This window comes from Tachypleus tridentatus, chromosome 10 (genome assembly GCF_004210375.1).
Source record: "Tachypleus tridentatus isolate NWPU-2018 chromosome 10, ASM421037v1, whole genome shotgun sequence".
Taxonomy (NCBI): domain Eukaryota; kingdom Metazoa; phylum Arthropoda; class Merostomata; order Xiphosura; family Limulidae; genus Tachypleus; species Tachypleus tridentatus.
The window spans coordinates 193,091,316-193,108,236 of record NC_134834.1 but is presented as its reverse complement, the minus strand read 5'-3'; the positions used below and the strand labels follow the sequence as shown (position 1 = coordinate 193,108,236).

The 16,921-nt window shown below is 36.8% G+C and overlaps 1 pseudogene across 1 annotated transcript in view; it reads left to right on the top strand.

Moving 5' to 3' along the window:
• The window catches only part of LOC143227871 (Na(+)/H(+) exchanger beta-like), a 74,886-nt pseudogene that overhangs the window by 18,312 nt on the left and 39,653 nt on the right, over window positions 1-16,921 (top strand). Inside the window, exons 5-7 of the transcript XR_013015117.1 lie at window positions 7,157-7,198; window positions 10,818-10,886; window positions 12,928-13,009. The product of XR_013015117.1 is annotated as a Na(+)/H(+) exchanger beta-like (transcript). The remainder of the gene's footprint in view (window positions 1-7,156; window positions 7,199-10,817; window positions 10,887-12,927; window positions 13,010-16,921) is intronic.

Genomic DNA, 16,921 nt, shown 5'->3' with positions numbered 1-16,921 from the left:
TGCTGCTGTTTCCATTGGTGTTTATAACAGCTGTCAGTAAAATATGTGCTGCTGTTTCCATTGTGTCTGTAACAGCTGTCAGTAAAATATGTGCTGCTGTTTATATTGGTGTCTGTAACAGCTGTCAGTAAAATATGTGCTGCTGTTTACATTGGTGTCTGTAACAGCTGTCAGTAAAATATGTGCTGCTGTTTCCATTGTGTCTGTAACAGATGTCAGTAAAATATGTGCTGCTGTTTATATTGGTGTCTGTAACAGCTGTCAGTAAAATATGTGCTGCTGTTTATATTGGTGTCTGTAACAGCTGTCAGTAAAATATGTGCTGCTGTTTATATTGGTGTCTGTAACAGCTGTCGGTAAAATATGTGCTGCTGTTTACATTGGTGGCTGTAACAGCTGTCGGTAAAATATATGTGCTGCTGTTTACATTGGTGTCTGTAACAGCTGTCAGTAAAATATGTGCTGCTGTTTACATTGGTGGCTGTAACAGCTGTCAGTAAAATATGTGCTGCTGTTTATATTGGTGTCTGTAACAGCTGTCAGTAAAATATGTGCTGCTGTTTATATTGGTGTCTGTAACAGCTGTCAGTAAAATATGTGCTGCTGTTTACATTGGTGTCTGTAACAGCTGTCAGTAAAATATGTGCTGCTGTTTACATTGGTGGCTGTAACAGCTGTCAGTAAAATATGTGCTGCTGTTTATATTGGTGTTTATAACAGCTGTCAGTAAAATATGTGCTGCTGTTTATATTGGTGTCTGTAACAGCTGTCAGTAAAATATGTGCTGCTGTTTATATTGGTGTTTATAACAGCTGTCAGTAAAATATGTGCTGCTGTTTATATTGGTGTCTGTAACAGCTGTCAGTAAAATATGTGCTGCTGTTTACATTGGTGTCTGTAACAGCTGTCAGTAAAATATGTGCTGCTGTTTATATTGGTGTTTATAACAGCTGTCAGTAAAATATGTGCTGCTGTTTACATTGGTGTTTATAACAGCTGTCAGTAAAATATGTGCTGCTGTTTATATTGGTGTCTGTAACAGCTGTCAGTAAAATATGTGCTGCTGTTTACATTGGTGGCTGTAACAGCTGTCAGTAAAATATTGGCTGCTGTTTATATTGGTGTTTATAACAGCTGTCAGTAAAATATGTGCTGCTGTTTATATTGGTGTTTATAACAGCTGTCAGTAAAATATGTGCTGCTGTTTATATTGGTGTCTGTAACAGCTGTCAGTAAAATATGTGCTGCTGTTTACATTGGTGTCTGTAACAGCTGTCAGTAAAATATGTGCTGCTGTTTACATTGGTGTCTGTAACAGCTGTCAGTAAAATATGTGCTGCTGTTTATATTGGTGTTTATAACAGCTGTCAGTAAAATATGTGCTGCTGTTTACATTGGTGTCTGTAACAGCTGTCAGTAAAATATGTGCTGCTGTTTACATTGGTGTCTGTAACAGCTGTCAGTAAAATGTGTGCTGCTGTTTACATTGGTGTCTGTAACAGCTGTCAGTAAAATACGTGCTGCTGTTTATATTGGTGTCTGTAACAGCTGTCAGTAAAATACGTGCTGCTGTTTATATTGGTGTTTATAACAGCTGTCAGTAAAATACGTGCTGCTGTTTATATTGGTGTCTGTAACAGCTGTCAGTAAAATACGTGCTGCTGTTTATATTGGTGTTTATAACAGCTGTCAGTAAAATACGTGCTGCTGTTTATATTGGTGTTTATAACAGCTGTCAGTAAAATACGTGCTGCTGTTTATATTGGTGTCTGTAACAGCTGTCAGTAAAATATGTGCTGCTGTTTACATTGGTGTCTGTAACAGCTGTCAGTAAAATATGTGCTGCTGTTTACATTGGTGTTTATAACAGCTGTCAGTAAAATATGTGCTGCTGTTTATATTGGTGTTTATAACAGCTGTTGTTTTTGTTTCTTCTTTACAAACTGTTCACTAAAACGCGTGTTAAGAAATAAATTACGATGGTAACGCGCAGTAGGTGATTTAAAATTAATTTGGATATTATTGGACAGTGCAAAATAACTTGAACGCCCTCTAGTACTTATCTCTCTATTTTATTTTTGTTGCTGTCGTTCGGTTACTTTGGTACAGTACAGTGCGGTTTAACGGGAAAGTATAATATACAGGGGTGCAATTTAACGTTGAGAAGAATACATTAAATAAATCCCCTTCCATGTGTTCAAGGCACTTAGGGACAGTGGTTAGCTCCTATTTCTTGTGGCACATCTGATGAGCACAGTTTTCCTGGACAGGATGCCAGCCCATGCAGGATTACCTCCAACTATCAACTGGTAAGCATTATGCATTTAGGTAGATTGAATCAAATAATAGGTAAAATGGCCTGACGATAGGTGCGATTACTCATTCAAAGCACCAGGTTATACGACCCCATGAAAAAGTAGGACACGGATTTTTTTAAACTTGGTTTTTACTTTTTATTACGTCGTAAACATGATACATTTTTAAATGTATTTATACATCAGTTGAATTCTAACCTTCTCTTAATTTACTATAAATCTCACGTGTACTTTCACACGAAATACGTTTCTCAGAGAGTAGATATTTAAATAGACAAAGATCGAAAACGTTAACCACGAATCAGTGACGACGAAAATGTTTTGAAGTTTAATTCACGTTAAACTTCCGATTTAATTGTGAACTAATCTTTCAAGAGTTCCCCCGCTAGAACAGCGGTAAGTCTACGGATTTACAATGCTAAACTCAGGGGTTCGATTCCCCTCGGTGGACTCAGCAGATAGTCCGATGTGGCTTTGCTATAATACAAAACACACTCTTTCACGAGTGGAATAAAACACTGGACACTGGTCAGCAATGCTTATAAAAGCAGTTTTGTAGCTAAAGTTTATACACAAAAATGTGTTTTCCATAATTGCTTTGAAAAATATACATAAAGGTTCCTCTAAATGGTTTCTTTGTTTGTTTTGAATTACAACCTACACGAGGGCTATCTGCGCTAGCCGTTCCTAATTTAACAGTGTAAGACTAGATGAAAGGCAGCTAGTCATCATCACCCACCGCCAACTCTTGAGCTGTTCTTTTACCAACGAATAGTGGGATTGACCGTCACACTATAACGCCCCCACTGTTTAAAAGGGCGAGCATGTTTCGTGTGACCGGGATTCAAACCTGTAAACGGAGTTGATTAAAAGGTTGGGCGTGTTAAGCACATATCTATTCGCCAGTGATGTTTTTTGTTTAAACAGTTTTCAGTCTCCACCTTGAAAAAAATAACACCGGCCTTTATTCTAATTCATAAAATTACATTAAATTCTTGAGAAATAAAACCGAATCGTTGTTTAGTCGGTTAGTAACTTTTCTGTGACAAAAGGAACGAAACAAAATGCCTTGACCGTGTTTTATCAAATACTTGAGAATTGGAAAATATTACAAGTTTCCTATAGCAAAGTCAAAAGATTTAGAAAATTCTAGAGTCGTATTCTTTATTTGGAATGGTATGTAGCCTGTCCTAGATCAACGAGTCTCTTATTTGAATCTTCCAATCAAAACCGCGAATACCAGCGTCAGTATTTTAATAGCTATGAATTGTAGTAGTTTAGACAACTCTGATATAGAAGTGTCACCTTGTTCTTGGAGATTCTCGTGATATTTGGCAGCGTGACAGGGATGTGTTCTAACCACGTGATCTTTTCACGGAGACTTGCTATGATAATTTATGTTTCAAAGGGTGGGATCTCTTGTTATCCTATTTAAAAGTAACACAGAAAACACGTTACATAAATGATCGCTGAAGCGTGTAGTTTATGCGAAATAAGTTCTCGAGCTTTTACGTTATTAACAACAATTGATTCGGAAATAAAACGCCAGGTTTTATTGCATCCGGAACAACTTTCAACTCGCGTAACCTTAATTGGAGCAAAAAAAGTGTCTCTCTCCCTCCCGAACTTAATGTTTAACTCTTGTAGCGAGACTGTCTGTGTACCCCCCCCCAATCCTACACGCACACACATCGAAAATACACTAATGTTTTTTAAATTAAATACTGCTAAACATTTAATTGGTGTCGTAAAACATGTGTGCAACCTTTCTCTCCATGCTGAGATACACAGTAATCACTTGGCCTCGCATCTTACAAACTGAATGGAACGTTTCGTATATTGTTGATTTTTTTATTCCTTTGTTTAGTAAATCTCGCTTGCGTGTCTTATTCTTTGAACCAACCTGAAACCGACTGACGTAAACAATTTAGTAGATGCTAATTCATTTTGGAAAATAAGGTTTTTGTTGCACAACCATTTTCACCTTTCTTCTTTAAAGGTCAGACAGCCATTTTATGTGTTTTTCGTTTTCAAAATAATTGTTTTCTTTAATTTTTCCAGAAAAACAAAATGTTCGATTTCGCCCCAGTTAAAGACTTTACTATTTAAATTGCTGACTCTGTTATAATAATAGTATAGAACTTTACGTACACAGTCAAGAACATAACGAAAATTAAATTGTAAGCAGTTTAATAATGAAAACGACGGATAATGGATTTCCCAAATTAACTATTTCTCATTATCGCATTCAGTTTTTTTTTGTACATTATTCGTTATTCACGAGAGGGCGTTACTTGAGTAAGATGAGTGTGTATCTTTGTATATAGTAAAGTCACCTAGGAGAATCGAACCCCAATTTCAGCGTTGTAATTTTGTGGACTAAAAGGGAGCGTTGCTGGTTAAAGAGAAATCAGATGAACAGGCCCTGCATGGCCAAGCGTGTTAAGGCGTGCGACTCGTAATCTGAGGGTCGCGGGTTCGCATCCCCGTTGCGCCAAACATGCTCACCCTTTCACCCGTGGGGGCGTTATAATGTGACGGTCAATCCCACTTTTCGTTGGTAGAAGAGTAGCCCAAGAGTTGGCGGTGGGTGGCGATGACTAGCTGCCTTCCCTCTATTCTTACACTACTAAATTAGGGACGTCTAGCCCTTGTGTAGCTTTGCGCGGAATTCGATACAAACACAAACCTGTACATATTCACTGCTGGCCAAAATCTTAAGGCCAATGAACATAAAGAAAAAAATATGCATTTTGTGTTGTTAGACTCAACCACTTATTTGAGTAGAGCTTCGAAAGATGAAAACGAGAAAAGGGAAAATAAAATTTAAAAAATGTTAGCATTAAATAAGGAAAATGTGAACACTATGAAATTAACCTAAATACTAGCTGGTCAAAAGTTTAATATCATACCAACAATAAGTCCTAAACAGGGTAGTAAATGCCCAGCAAAAGGTCTCAGTAGTGAGTTGCACGGCCGTCATTACGAATAACTTCAAACATTCGCTTTGGCATGGTCGATATAAGCGTTTGCAGAAGGCTGGCTAGAATGTTATTCTAAGTGCTGAAGATGACTTCACGAAGATCATGCACTGTTTGGTATTGACGTCCATTTCTATAGACTTCCCTTGCCATCCACTCCCAAACATTTTCAATGGGGGTTCAGTCAAAGTAGAATAATAGCACAGATACCACGTGCTACTGATAGCATGAAGTATTTAATTAAATAATTTATCAACCATTAATGCATGCACACAACCACAGCTCGTGCTTACATTGCACACCACATAGTGGGTGCCATTACATGTACAGCACACTCACAATGTGTACACAACACCATAAGTGAATGTAATGCACACCACACGTACACCATTATTTGCACGTACCATACTGTTAAAGTGCACCCCTATGCTGATAATACTGTATCAACACAAATGAATGAATAATACATAAGATCATATCGTATTGTACAAGAACACTGTATGAACAAGTGGAAAAATATATATTTTTTAAGAACTTGAAAGCTTAGGAATGGATGCACCAAAAAGTGAGGAAACAAGGTAGGAATGGGCATGGTGTAACAAAACATTCTCTGTACAACCTCACAAAGGGGCGTGTCCACCATCTGGTCCATGCCTACTTCGTTTATGTGTGTTCATGATATTGTACAACGTACGAATACGTATATACACGTGTCTTTAATTCTTCGATTTTTGTATAGGCAATAATGAATTCGTGACGTCAGTACCCAGAAAACTCTTAGAATTTTTAACCTTCGTATTTCTATTGAATTTCTTGTAGTGTTTTAAGTACAAGGCTTTGGTTTTATTACATTACTTAACTTTTAAAGTTCAAATGAAAACTCGTGTTGAATGCCACGTGGTTTGACATTTATCTGATGACGTCAGTATATTCACTGGTTATAAGTAGAGGAATAAACTAGCAGCACTTATAAAAGTTGTAAAGATAACAGTCATTTAAAGCTACTTTTAGCCTATCAACCCACAGCAATGAACTCGTTGCACATATTGGTCCACATGGCGGTGAAATCGATTAAGTAATTTCATAGCTTGTATTCCCGCCACACGTAAATATTCGGTGGACATTTTTGCTTGCTTTTCTGTCGCACCATTTCTACTACATACAGACCGAATAATTTTCGTTCAAAATGATGAAAAGCGAAGTGCAGCTGTGCAGTCTCAGATATTAGGGTTTTTATAAACGAGAAGGTCATATTAGGGGTAGATATATGATTAAATATTCTCTAGGTTTATCTATCAGCGCTTCCTGTTTCACGTAGCCACTGGCAATTTGCCGTCCTTTTTATACCCCCTCCCTCAGTGGCTCGGTGCTACGTACGTGAGCTTATAACGCTAAAAATCGGGTTTCGATACCCGTGATGGACAAATCGCAGATAACTCGTTGTGTAGCTTTGTGCTTAACTACAAACAGTTTTTTTTTTTAAATACAATTGCTAAATAACTAACTGGAAGTACTTCTAACTCGTAATAAACCTAGTTGTTGAAAATTAAGTTGTATCTGTGATTACGTTTATACTCGGCAGGGTCTCCAAAGGAATGTTTGTAGACTTGCGATGTAAATTGTTGGGCTTCGATACCCGTGATGGGCAGAGAACGGGACAGCCCGCAGCGTAGCTTTGATTTTGGTTTAGTTGTCGCGTCTTCTTGTGTTTGGTGTTCAGAGTTTATATACATAAAAAAGTGTTGAATGTTTTCAAACAACTAAAGTCGTGCACCTTTTGTTTTTCACACTTTTCTGTATTTTGAAAGCTCGTGATAAATCTCGAAAGTTACATTTTAACTTTTTTATTTCTGATTCCAGCTTGTTGATAGTCCTAGGAATTGCTGTGGGAACCATTATATAGTAAGTATAGAAAACTAACCAGAGTGTTTATGTTAACGTATTAGCTTCATGAAGTAAAACTGTATTAGCATCTTCTCTAACTATATGCTAAGTAGTGACTCAAGAGTGCTGATTAAAACACTTGGGTTATACATGCATGTTAATATTTTATTAACACTATTTATTGGTATACCATATTTAATTTCGAGTCATTATCCACCATCTGTAAGATGAAACTCAATAAACAAATGTTCCGTGTTTTTGTAAGTTGTTGTTTTTTTTTCTTTCCCTTTCTTTTAGTGCGTTGTCATTGACGGGGCTTCTCGGAAACAAAAGATTAAAAAATACGATTTTAGCTCCCTCTATTGACAACTAATTCGAATACTGTGAGACCTAACTTTTTTATTATTATTAACTTTTACATTAGCGACTTTTTTATTACCAATGAAGTCCAGATATTACACCATAACGGACTGTGAGGAGCATATGAAGTAATTGGGTGAAATCATTTATTTGTACGTTTTTTTTGGGTTGTTTTTTTTCGATATTCGTGCTAAGCCATTCAAAAGCTATCACATCTAGCAGTCTCTAATCTTGAAATGAACCAGAGTAAAGACCGCCACAACTTACATGTGGACCACTGGTGTCTGATCAAATAGTAGAATTGGTTCGTCACAGCTATAATGCACCCATGGCTCGAAAGAGTAGGATACAAACGAAGACCTGCATGTCCACAGCCTTGCACAAGAATCATTAGGCCTCGTTCGGCTATTTTTATATAAAATATATGGTGAACCCAACCATTAATTAGTGGGGGGGGGGGGTTGCACGCAATACTTATAGTACTTTTTGTTTATTGTATTTTTTGTTTCTTGGGAGGGGCCAGCGGTATATTTAAGGACTTACAATATTCAAATCCGGGGCTCGACTCCCCTCGGTGAACATAGCATATAGCTCGCTATGGCTTTGCTCCTAAACAAACTATATATTATTAAGGACCCACAACCAATATTGTGCAAAAATGGCTTAGAAAAATATCTGTTGAGGAATTCAAGGGGTATATTATAAAGACTTAAAAAAGAAACTTTTAGTTTACCTCTGCAATAAAGAAAATGTGTCATAGCAATGACCGTAACATGAAGTTAATGTTATAGAGCCTTTCAGGACCGTAACATGAAGTTAATGTTACAGAACCTTTCAGGAACGTAACATGAAGTTAACGTTACAGAACCTTTCAGGACCGTAACATGAAGTTAATGTTACAGAACCTTTCAGGACCGTAACATGAAGTTAATGTTACAGAACCTTTCAGGACCGTAACATGAAGTTAACGTTACAGAACCTTTCAGGACCGTAACATGAAGTTAATGTTACAGAACCTTTCAGGAACGTAACATGAAGTTAACGTTACAGAACCTTTCAGGACCGTAACATGAAGTTAATGTTACAGAACCTTTCAGGACCGTAACATGAAGTTAATGTTACAGAACCTTTCAGGACCGTAACATGAAGTTAATGTTACAGAACCTTTCAGGACCGTAACATGAAGTTAATGTTACAGAACCTTTCAGGACCGTAACATGAAGTTAATGTTACAGAACCTTTCAGGACCGTAACATGAAGTTAATGTTACAGAACCTTTCAGGACCGTAACATGAAGTTAACGTTACAGAACCTTTCAGGACCGTAACATGAAGTTAACGTTACAGAACCTTTCAGGACCGTAACATGAAGTTAATGTTACAGAACCTTTCAGGACCGTAACATCAAGGTTTTCTGTTGTCGTTAAGAAACATAAGTGTAAAATAAGCCTACAACATTAATATATTTACTAATTTGTAGAAAGTTTGCTATATTAAGATTTGTTGCCACTGATATTGTGTTTTAAGACTGAAATAAAGATCAGTACCTCGGGTAATATTAAGTTTAGTCATTCACATATAACGTAATAATTTCAGTAAACAACGAAATTTTTCATGATAAACCTGAAACTGTGGAATTAGTAGATGATAACACTGTAACAAAATTTTTACTTTTTCTTGTTCCTGGACAGAAAGTGTTATTTTCCAATAGCTTATACCTAAAGTAAAAGGAAAAGAGCGATTTTTCTCTTCAAACTTTGGTTTCGTGACCAAGGAGCATATAACGAAAACATGATGGGAGGCGATATTTGGAGGCTGATACGTGAAAGTGATTTACATTACAGTCGCAAATCTCAGAAACTACTCACTTCTAAACATTTTTGTATAACTTTAGTATAAATACATGTACACCCTTGTGCAAATTAATTGAAACAAGTGGTCATTTTACAATATTTTCAGCATGGCGGCCGGTGTAGGCTCGCTGATTTCCTTTAATAGTCATTTATTTCGCACAGACGGCGTCATTAGCTGTGTTTTGCAGTACGGTCGAGCTATTTTTGGGATATACGACGAAATTTTGAGGAATATTACGTCATTCAAAATTGCGTTAGAAGGGCAAGGAGACCAGTCAAAAAACAACTTCTTACCAACTCAATGAAGAAAAAAAACGGTATCAATGGGGTCTGAAATAAAAGAACTGGACGCAAGAACAATAGAGGAAGGTGTTATTCAGTGAGGAGACTCATTTCTTCGTACAGGGTCAAAGAAGTCTGCATTTTCGCAGATCTCCAGGTGAGAAACTTCGAGAATCTCGCATCAATCAGTTCGCAAAACATCCCTTGAAGAAAATGTTTTGGGGCTTTTTTAGTTACTATCGCGTCGGATGCTTACATATCGTAGAAGGTATTATGCAAGGACCACAGTACATCGAAGTTTTGCAGAGAAGAGTCGTTTCAGATTTGAAAAAGAGATTTCCAGATGGATCTGGCATTTTCCAGCAAGATCTGGCTCCATGCCACACATCGAAACTTGTGAATAATTTTATGACTACAACGCGAATAAAGGTGCTGAACTGGCCTGGAAACTCTCCAGACTTAAATCCTATTGAAAATCTTTGGGCAATTTGTAAAGAAAGACTTCGGGGAAAAGACTGTACTACAAAAGATAAGCTAATTGAGGCCATAATTGAGGTGTGGTACCGTGATTCAAGAATTAGTAAAGATTGCAGTCAACTCGTGGACTCGATGCCAAAGCGGATTAATGATCTTCTGAAAAATAAATTCTGAGAATCCAAAAAATTACTCAAAAATAAAACGCAAAAAATTGAAAAAATCGTAATTTTTCGTCTTGTTTCAATTAATTTGCACAAGGGTGTAAATCTTGATTCATATGTTCTTTTATTCAGACCTTATGTAAATGAAAATGTGTAAATTTACCTGTTTTTACATAGAAAATAGGTTAATTTCTAAATTTCATTATCCAAATCGCAAAAGCAAAGTTTAAAGGAAATAATGGCCATTTTCTGTGCTTTTACAACATAAGCAATTAATAAATAACACATACTATCCAGGAACAAATTTTGTGTTACATCGTGTAATGCTTTAATACACATTGACACTTTTAGTAAATTTTAAAGTTTATAAAATCCCTGATTTCTATTTTATTAAAAGAAACGAACCAAGAAGACCATAACTTTGAGAAAAAAAAGTTGTTAAATTTGTTAGTTGTATTTTCACTACCTTTTACGGTCGTTAAAGTTTGTTTTGATTTTCTTCGAGTCTGACAGATACAACTCATCCTATTCCACAGTTCACATCTCGAGCGTTTTTTCTGCTGCTACTTCCACCGTAAGTTCAATTTATGGTCTTGTTTTACTTGATTGTATTAAAAATAAATACATTATAAATTTTAAAACTTAAACAACGGCTCTTTTGAAAAAAGCTGAATCTCTTTAATCAGAAATTTTCAGTCGTTAATTTTAGTAGCTCTTACTGAAATTTTGTCCTTTGCGCTGATTGGATGCTTCAGTAGAGGGGGGGGAAATGCCAGATGAGCAGAGATCAAAACATGTCTCTGGATGGTTACATACATAATATATAATATACCGATACCAGAGGGTTACATAACTGTAATGATTTATGCACAAAAGATTTACAAACTTATAAACAATAATCAGTATTCCTTCTGGTCTGGAACTGAATATTTTATCAACGGTTCACGATGAGCGAATTAATTCTGCATTGATACAGGTACCCACGTGAGTTTTTTCCCGGTTGAAGTTATATAATGTCTGAAGGTCATCCGCTAAAGTTAAATGGTTATAATGTTCAAAATTCATAAACTTTCTTGGTTAAATATCTGTAGTTTCTCGATTAATAAGTTCTAATCGCTGTTATAGCTTCCAGGGTTTATTGCTTAACGACTGTAGCAACCCAACAATATATAACTGTGTTTTTGTTATCCGAGGTTTTCGCAATTTCAGTTAGCAACAATATTAGTATTTATATATATTGTTGATTCTTACGTTTGAGAATCCTCCACAAAGTTGGAAAATAGACTGGAATTTCGTAATTCACATTTAATAATAAAATTTGCATGCAATTTAAATATTTATTTAACTAAAACAGACATCGATGTTAAAATAAATACGAAACAGTAAATCCGTTACAACCAAGGGTATCGAAACCAGGTTTCGACGTAAACATCGAGCTCTGGGTGGTGTGATTTTTCCAAATCAGCACGAACGTCATGTAAACCACGAGACGATTTTTCACAAATCTCGCTTTTTGTGGTTGATTCTCATACTTATAAATTACTTATAAATATAGTTTTATTGTCTTTATGGTTTGGATAATTTTCTCCCTTTAAATGAATACTAATACTTCGTAACCCTAACCTTCTTATCATCCGCTGGTCGGTCATGGTTGAAAAGTTAAATGTACTTTATAGTGTTTGTTAAAACTAGTTCTGCAACTTTTGGTAAAGTTTTGTAATCCAGAATTTCGAATTCTTGCAGTACCACAACGTATTTCTAACACTTTAAACTGTCGATGCGTTCTAAAAGTATCAATCAGAAGAAACAACATCAGAAGGACTTAGAAGTTTTGCCATAGATATAAGATACAACTTTAAAATGGTTTCTGAAGATTATATTATGCTAGTTAATTTCTGGGTAAAGGCTTGTCATTAATAATTACGTGTTAAAAAATAAAAATTAATGTTTCAACTTATTTTTAATTAATTATCTGAGAACACAATAAGATTCGTTAAATGCTCATGAACATATTATATAACATTATGTCCAGTATGGTCAGATGGGTAGTTACACCATACGGTACTTTTTCATTCCCTTTGGGGCCCGGCATGGCCAAGCGTGTTAAGGCGTGCGACTCGTAATCTGAGGGTCGCGGGTTCGCATCCTCGTCACGCCAAACACGCTCACCATTTCAGACGTGGGGGCGTTATAATGTGACGGTCAATCCCACTATTCGTTGGTAAAAGAGTAGCCCAGGAGTTGGCGGTGGGTGGTGATGACTAGCTGCCTTCCCTCTAGTCTTACACTGCTAAATTAGGGACGGCTAGCACAGATAGCCCTCGAGTAGCTTTGTGCGAAATGCGAAACAAACAAACAAAACTGAAACATGTTGGAATGGTTCGTGTTAAAACATGTTGGAATGGTACGTGTGGCAGGGGTTAATAGTTGCTGTTTTTAAGTTGATGGTCATTTATTTTTATCGAATATGTCTAGCAATGCACTTCAATCAACACTTCGCCCTTAGAAATACAAGTTTACTGTTTCGTAATTTTTAAACCACGATAAATTCTGATATTTCTCACTGATTTCAGGTTTAAATATTCAAACATAAACTGTGTTTTTGTTTTTTCTAGTATTGTCTTAGAGTCTGCCTATTCCCTTCACGACCGTGCCTTCTTTAACAACCTAGGGACCATCCTGTTATACGCCGTTTTGGTAAGTGTTAAGCCATTCTTGATTGCTATTCAAAACTTTCCAGACACGTGATATCCAGTAGTAATGACGTCGTGACATCTGGATAATGTTAAGTTGAACGTGTGTTTATATTTATATGTATGTAGCAAAAAAAAACAAAACACGTTACATGCCGCAAGTGATTTTCTGTGTTGAGAATACATGAATAAATAGAAGTGACTTATTTGTACAGTGGTAACTCGATTCTCGAACGACTCCCTTCTCGAACAATTTGGTTTTCGAACGTATTGTTTGATTTAAAAAAAAAAAAATGTCTCGGTTGTCGAACATAAACTCGGTTCTCGAACCAAGCTGTCGTGGCCCGAACCCCCGAAATAACCCGACTGATGACCCGAACGACCCTTCGACCATTTTCGGCCTACGCCAAGCTTGCCCAAAACATTTTACCCGCTCCTGTCGCTCAGTCCACACCCCCGCTAAAATCTGATGTGAATGTTCTCGCTAAAATCTGCTGTGAACGTTCTCGTTTTTCTTGTTGTTGTTTTTTCTAAATATTCTGATTAAATAAGCCACCATGGGGTTAAAGAAGGATAATGAAAGCAGCAAACCAAAAGAAAAGTTGTTAGAGCCACAATAGAGGTGAAAAAAGATCTCATAGCGAAGTATGAGAGTGGTGTTCGTGTGTCTGACCTTGTTACACAGTTTGGTATGGTAAAGTCTACAGTCTGTACCATACTGAAAAATAAAGAGGTCATCAAAGGAGCTGATGTTGCAAAAGGAGTAACAGTGCTTACGAAACAAAGATCACAAACAATGGAAGAGGTAGAAAAACTGTTGTTAATTTGGGTAAACAAAAAACAGTTAGCTGGTGATAGCATTTCTGAAACCATCATTTGTGAGAAAGCAAAGCAGTTGCATGCTGACCTCCTGAAAAACCCCCTGGAACGAGTGCTGATACAAGTGATGCCTTTAAGGCTAGTAGGGGGTGGTTTGAAAAATTTAGGAAGAGAAGTGACATACATAGTGTGGTGAGACATGAGGAGGTGCCAGTTCTAACAAAGATACTGCTGATAAATTTGTTAGGGAATTTAAGGACTATGTAGAAGCTGAGGGTTTTATTCCCCAACAAGTGTTCAACTGTGATGAGACAGTCCTCTCTTGGAAGAAGGTGCCAAAGAGGACCTACATCAGAAAGTAGGAGAAGTCACTGCTAGGACACAAGCCAATGAAGGACAGGCTAACTCTATTGTTATGTAGTAATGCAAGTAAGGACTTCAAACTTAAGCCTTTGCTTGTGTACCATTCTGAGAACCCGAGGGTTTTTTAATAAAAATAATGTCCTGAAAAGTAAACTAAATGTCATGTGGAGGGCTAATAGGAGCAACCAGGCAATTTTTTTATGGAGTGGGTCCATGGAGTGTTTGTACCAAATGTAAAGAATTATCTCACGAAAAAACAGGTGCCACTTAAGGCCCTTATTGTGATGGACAATGCACCTGCTCACCCACCAGACTTGGAGGACGGGTTGGTGGAGGAGTACAGTTTCATTACGGTGAAGCTCTTGCCCCCTAACACGACTCCTCTCATTCAGCCCATGAACCAGCAGGTCATATCGAACTTTACGAAACTCTACACCAAAGCACTGTTTCAAAGGTGCTTTGAAGTAACCTCTGACACAGAGTTAACCCTCAGAGAGTTCTGGAAAAATCACTTTAATATCCTCCATTGCTTGAGGATCATAGACAAAGCCTGGAGGAAGTGTCGTTGAGGACCATGAACTCAGCCTGGAAGAAATTGTGGCCAAATTCAGTACCAGATAGAGACTTTGAAGGCCTTGAGGCTGGGCCTGTTGTCGAGGGTATTGTCTCGTTAGACAAGTGTATAGGCTTGAATGTGAGTGGTGATGATGTGGAGGAGTTGGTGGAAGACCACAACACTGAGCTCACCACGGAAGAACTCCAAGACCTTCAGAAGGAGCAGCAACAGAAGGAAACTGAGGAAGTGTCTTCAGATGAGGAGGAGGGAAGGGAGGATGTTCCTAGTTCACTAATCAAGGAAATGTGTGGACAATAGGGAGAGTTACAAAGCTGTAGCAAACCGAAACATAAACCTTTTCAATGACAATGCCATGTCTTACTTCAGAAACATTTTAAAATGCAGGCAGAAACAAACCTTATTAGACAAGTTTTTAGTGATAAATAGGCCCAGTGAGTCTCAAGTAGGTTGTAGCGGTGCAAAGAGACAGAAAAGAGAAAGAACCCCAGAAGGAGAGTTACCTGACGTTTTTATGGAAGGTGACTCCCCTTCCAAACAATAATAACCCTCCTACTCTCCACGTTCCTCACCACCTTTTACTTACGCCATCAGCTCTCCTCAGCACAGGTAAAGTGTAGTTATATTTTCATTTATTGTATTTTTATTGTGTTTATAGTTTTTGTAGTTGACTTTATGCATGTAAGTATTATTATACAGGTATAAATAAGCAATATTTTTACTTAAAATGCCTCATAATGCGTTATTTTTGGAGATATGTAACGGATTAATTTAATTTACAATATTTATTGTGGGAAAAATTGATTCGGTTTTCGAACAAATCAGTTTTCGAAGAGCCTTCTGGAACGGATTAAGTTCGAGAACCGAGGTACCACTGTATTTGTATAAATAAATAAACAGATAGAATTGGATACATGAACAAATAGAAATGACTTTGTTGTACTTGTATTTTTTGCATTAATGACAACACTACTACCACCGACTACAGTTTTGAACCAGTATCAGCGACAACGCAGCTAGTCAATGGCACCCTATCGCCCACTTTAAACGACTGAGTGTCACTGTTATAACGTGCAGACAGCTTAAAATGCGAGGAATATTTTGTGGTATTGCACTGAGTTATAACGCTAAAAACCGGATTGCGATATCCGTGATTGGCAGAGCAGAGGAAGTTCGTTGTGCGGCTTTGTGCTTAAACAGAAAAAACACAAAAATCTCTCGCAGGGCCAACCTGCGCCAGGAAATAGAAAGGAAAACCAGCAACGAAGCCGGTGTTAGATACCAGTAAAGGATTTTGTAATTAAATAAATCGGGTTCTGAATAGAGTTATCTGTTATTTCAAGGTGACTTAGTTCTCGCGCGATCTCTGAGATATAGGCTTAACTAATGTGCTTCAGTAAGAAAATGACACCTCAACTCAGCGAAACATACTTTGAGTAAATGTATATAATTCTAGTTATTGGTGAAGCGCAGTGTTCATCCTAATTTCAAGAAATTCAACCATCGGTATCTATTAAAATATCGGATTAAACAGAATTGATTTCAAAGCATAAATCTAATGTTCGAGTGGATTTCCACAAGAAAACATGACTGTGTATTCGTTATGGAAAAACTTAGACACGTAAAGTGAGTGAAATACATTTTTCTGTTTGAAATGTGATGGTGCCTATTTTTATTAACAGATAAAATCATGTCTCGCAATATAAAAACAAAACAAACAACTCGTAGTGAGGTTTAGCGTACATTTGTCAGTAAGTAATAAATTTCAGCCTACATGTCTGTATTAGTTAGCGGAAAACAATTGTATTAAAATTTAAAAGTTCGATTTCACATGAGATTTAACGTGAAAGTGTAGCACTTAATATAACAAAATATCATAACGTATAGTGTAACACTAACTTTCGTAGAATACACATCTTGATTTCATTCTTCGATACAGTTCTATTTCGGTAATGTTTCATATAAACTCGCACCAGATAAAAAAATTTAAAATAATGGTTCTATGTGGTCCAAAACTACTTAAACTAGTCTTGTAGTATTCAGTATAATAAAGTGTTTTAAAAGAATGGTTCTATGTGGTCCAAAACTACTTAAACTAGTCTTGTAGTATTCAGTATAATAAAGTGTTTTAAAAGAATGGTTCTATGTGGTCCAAAATTA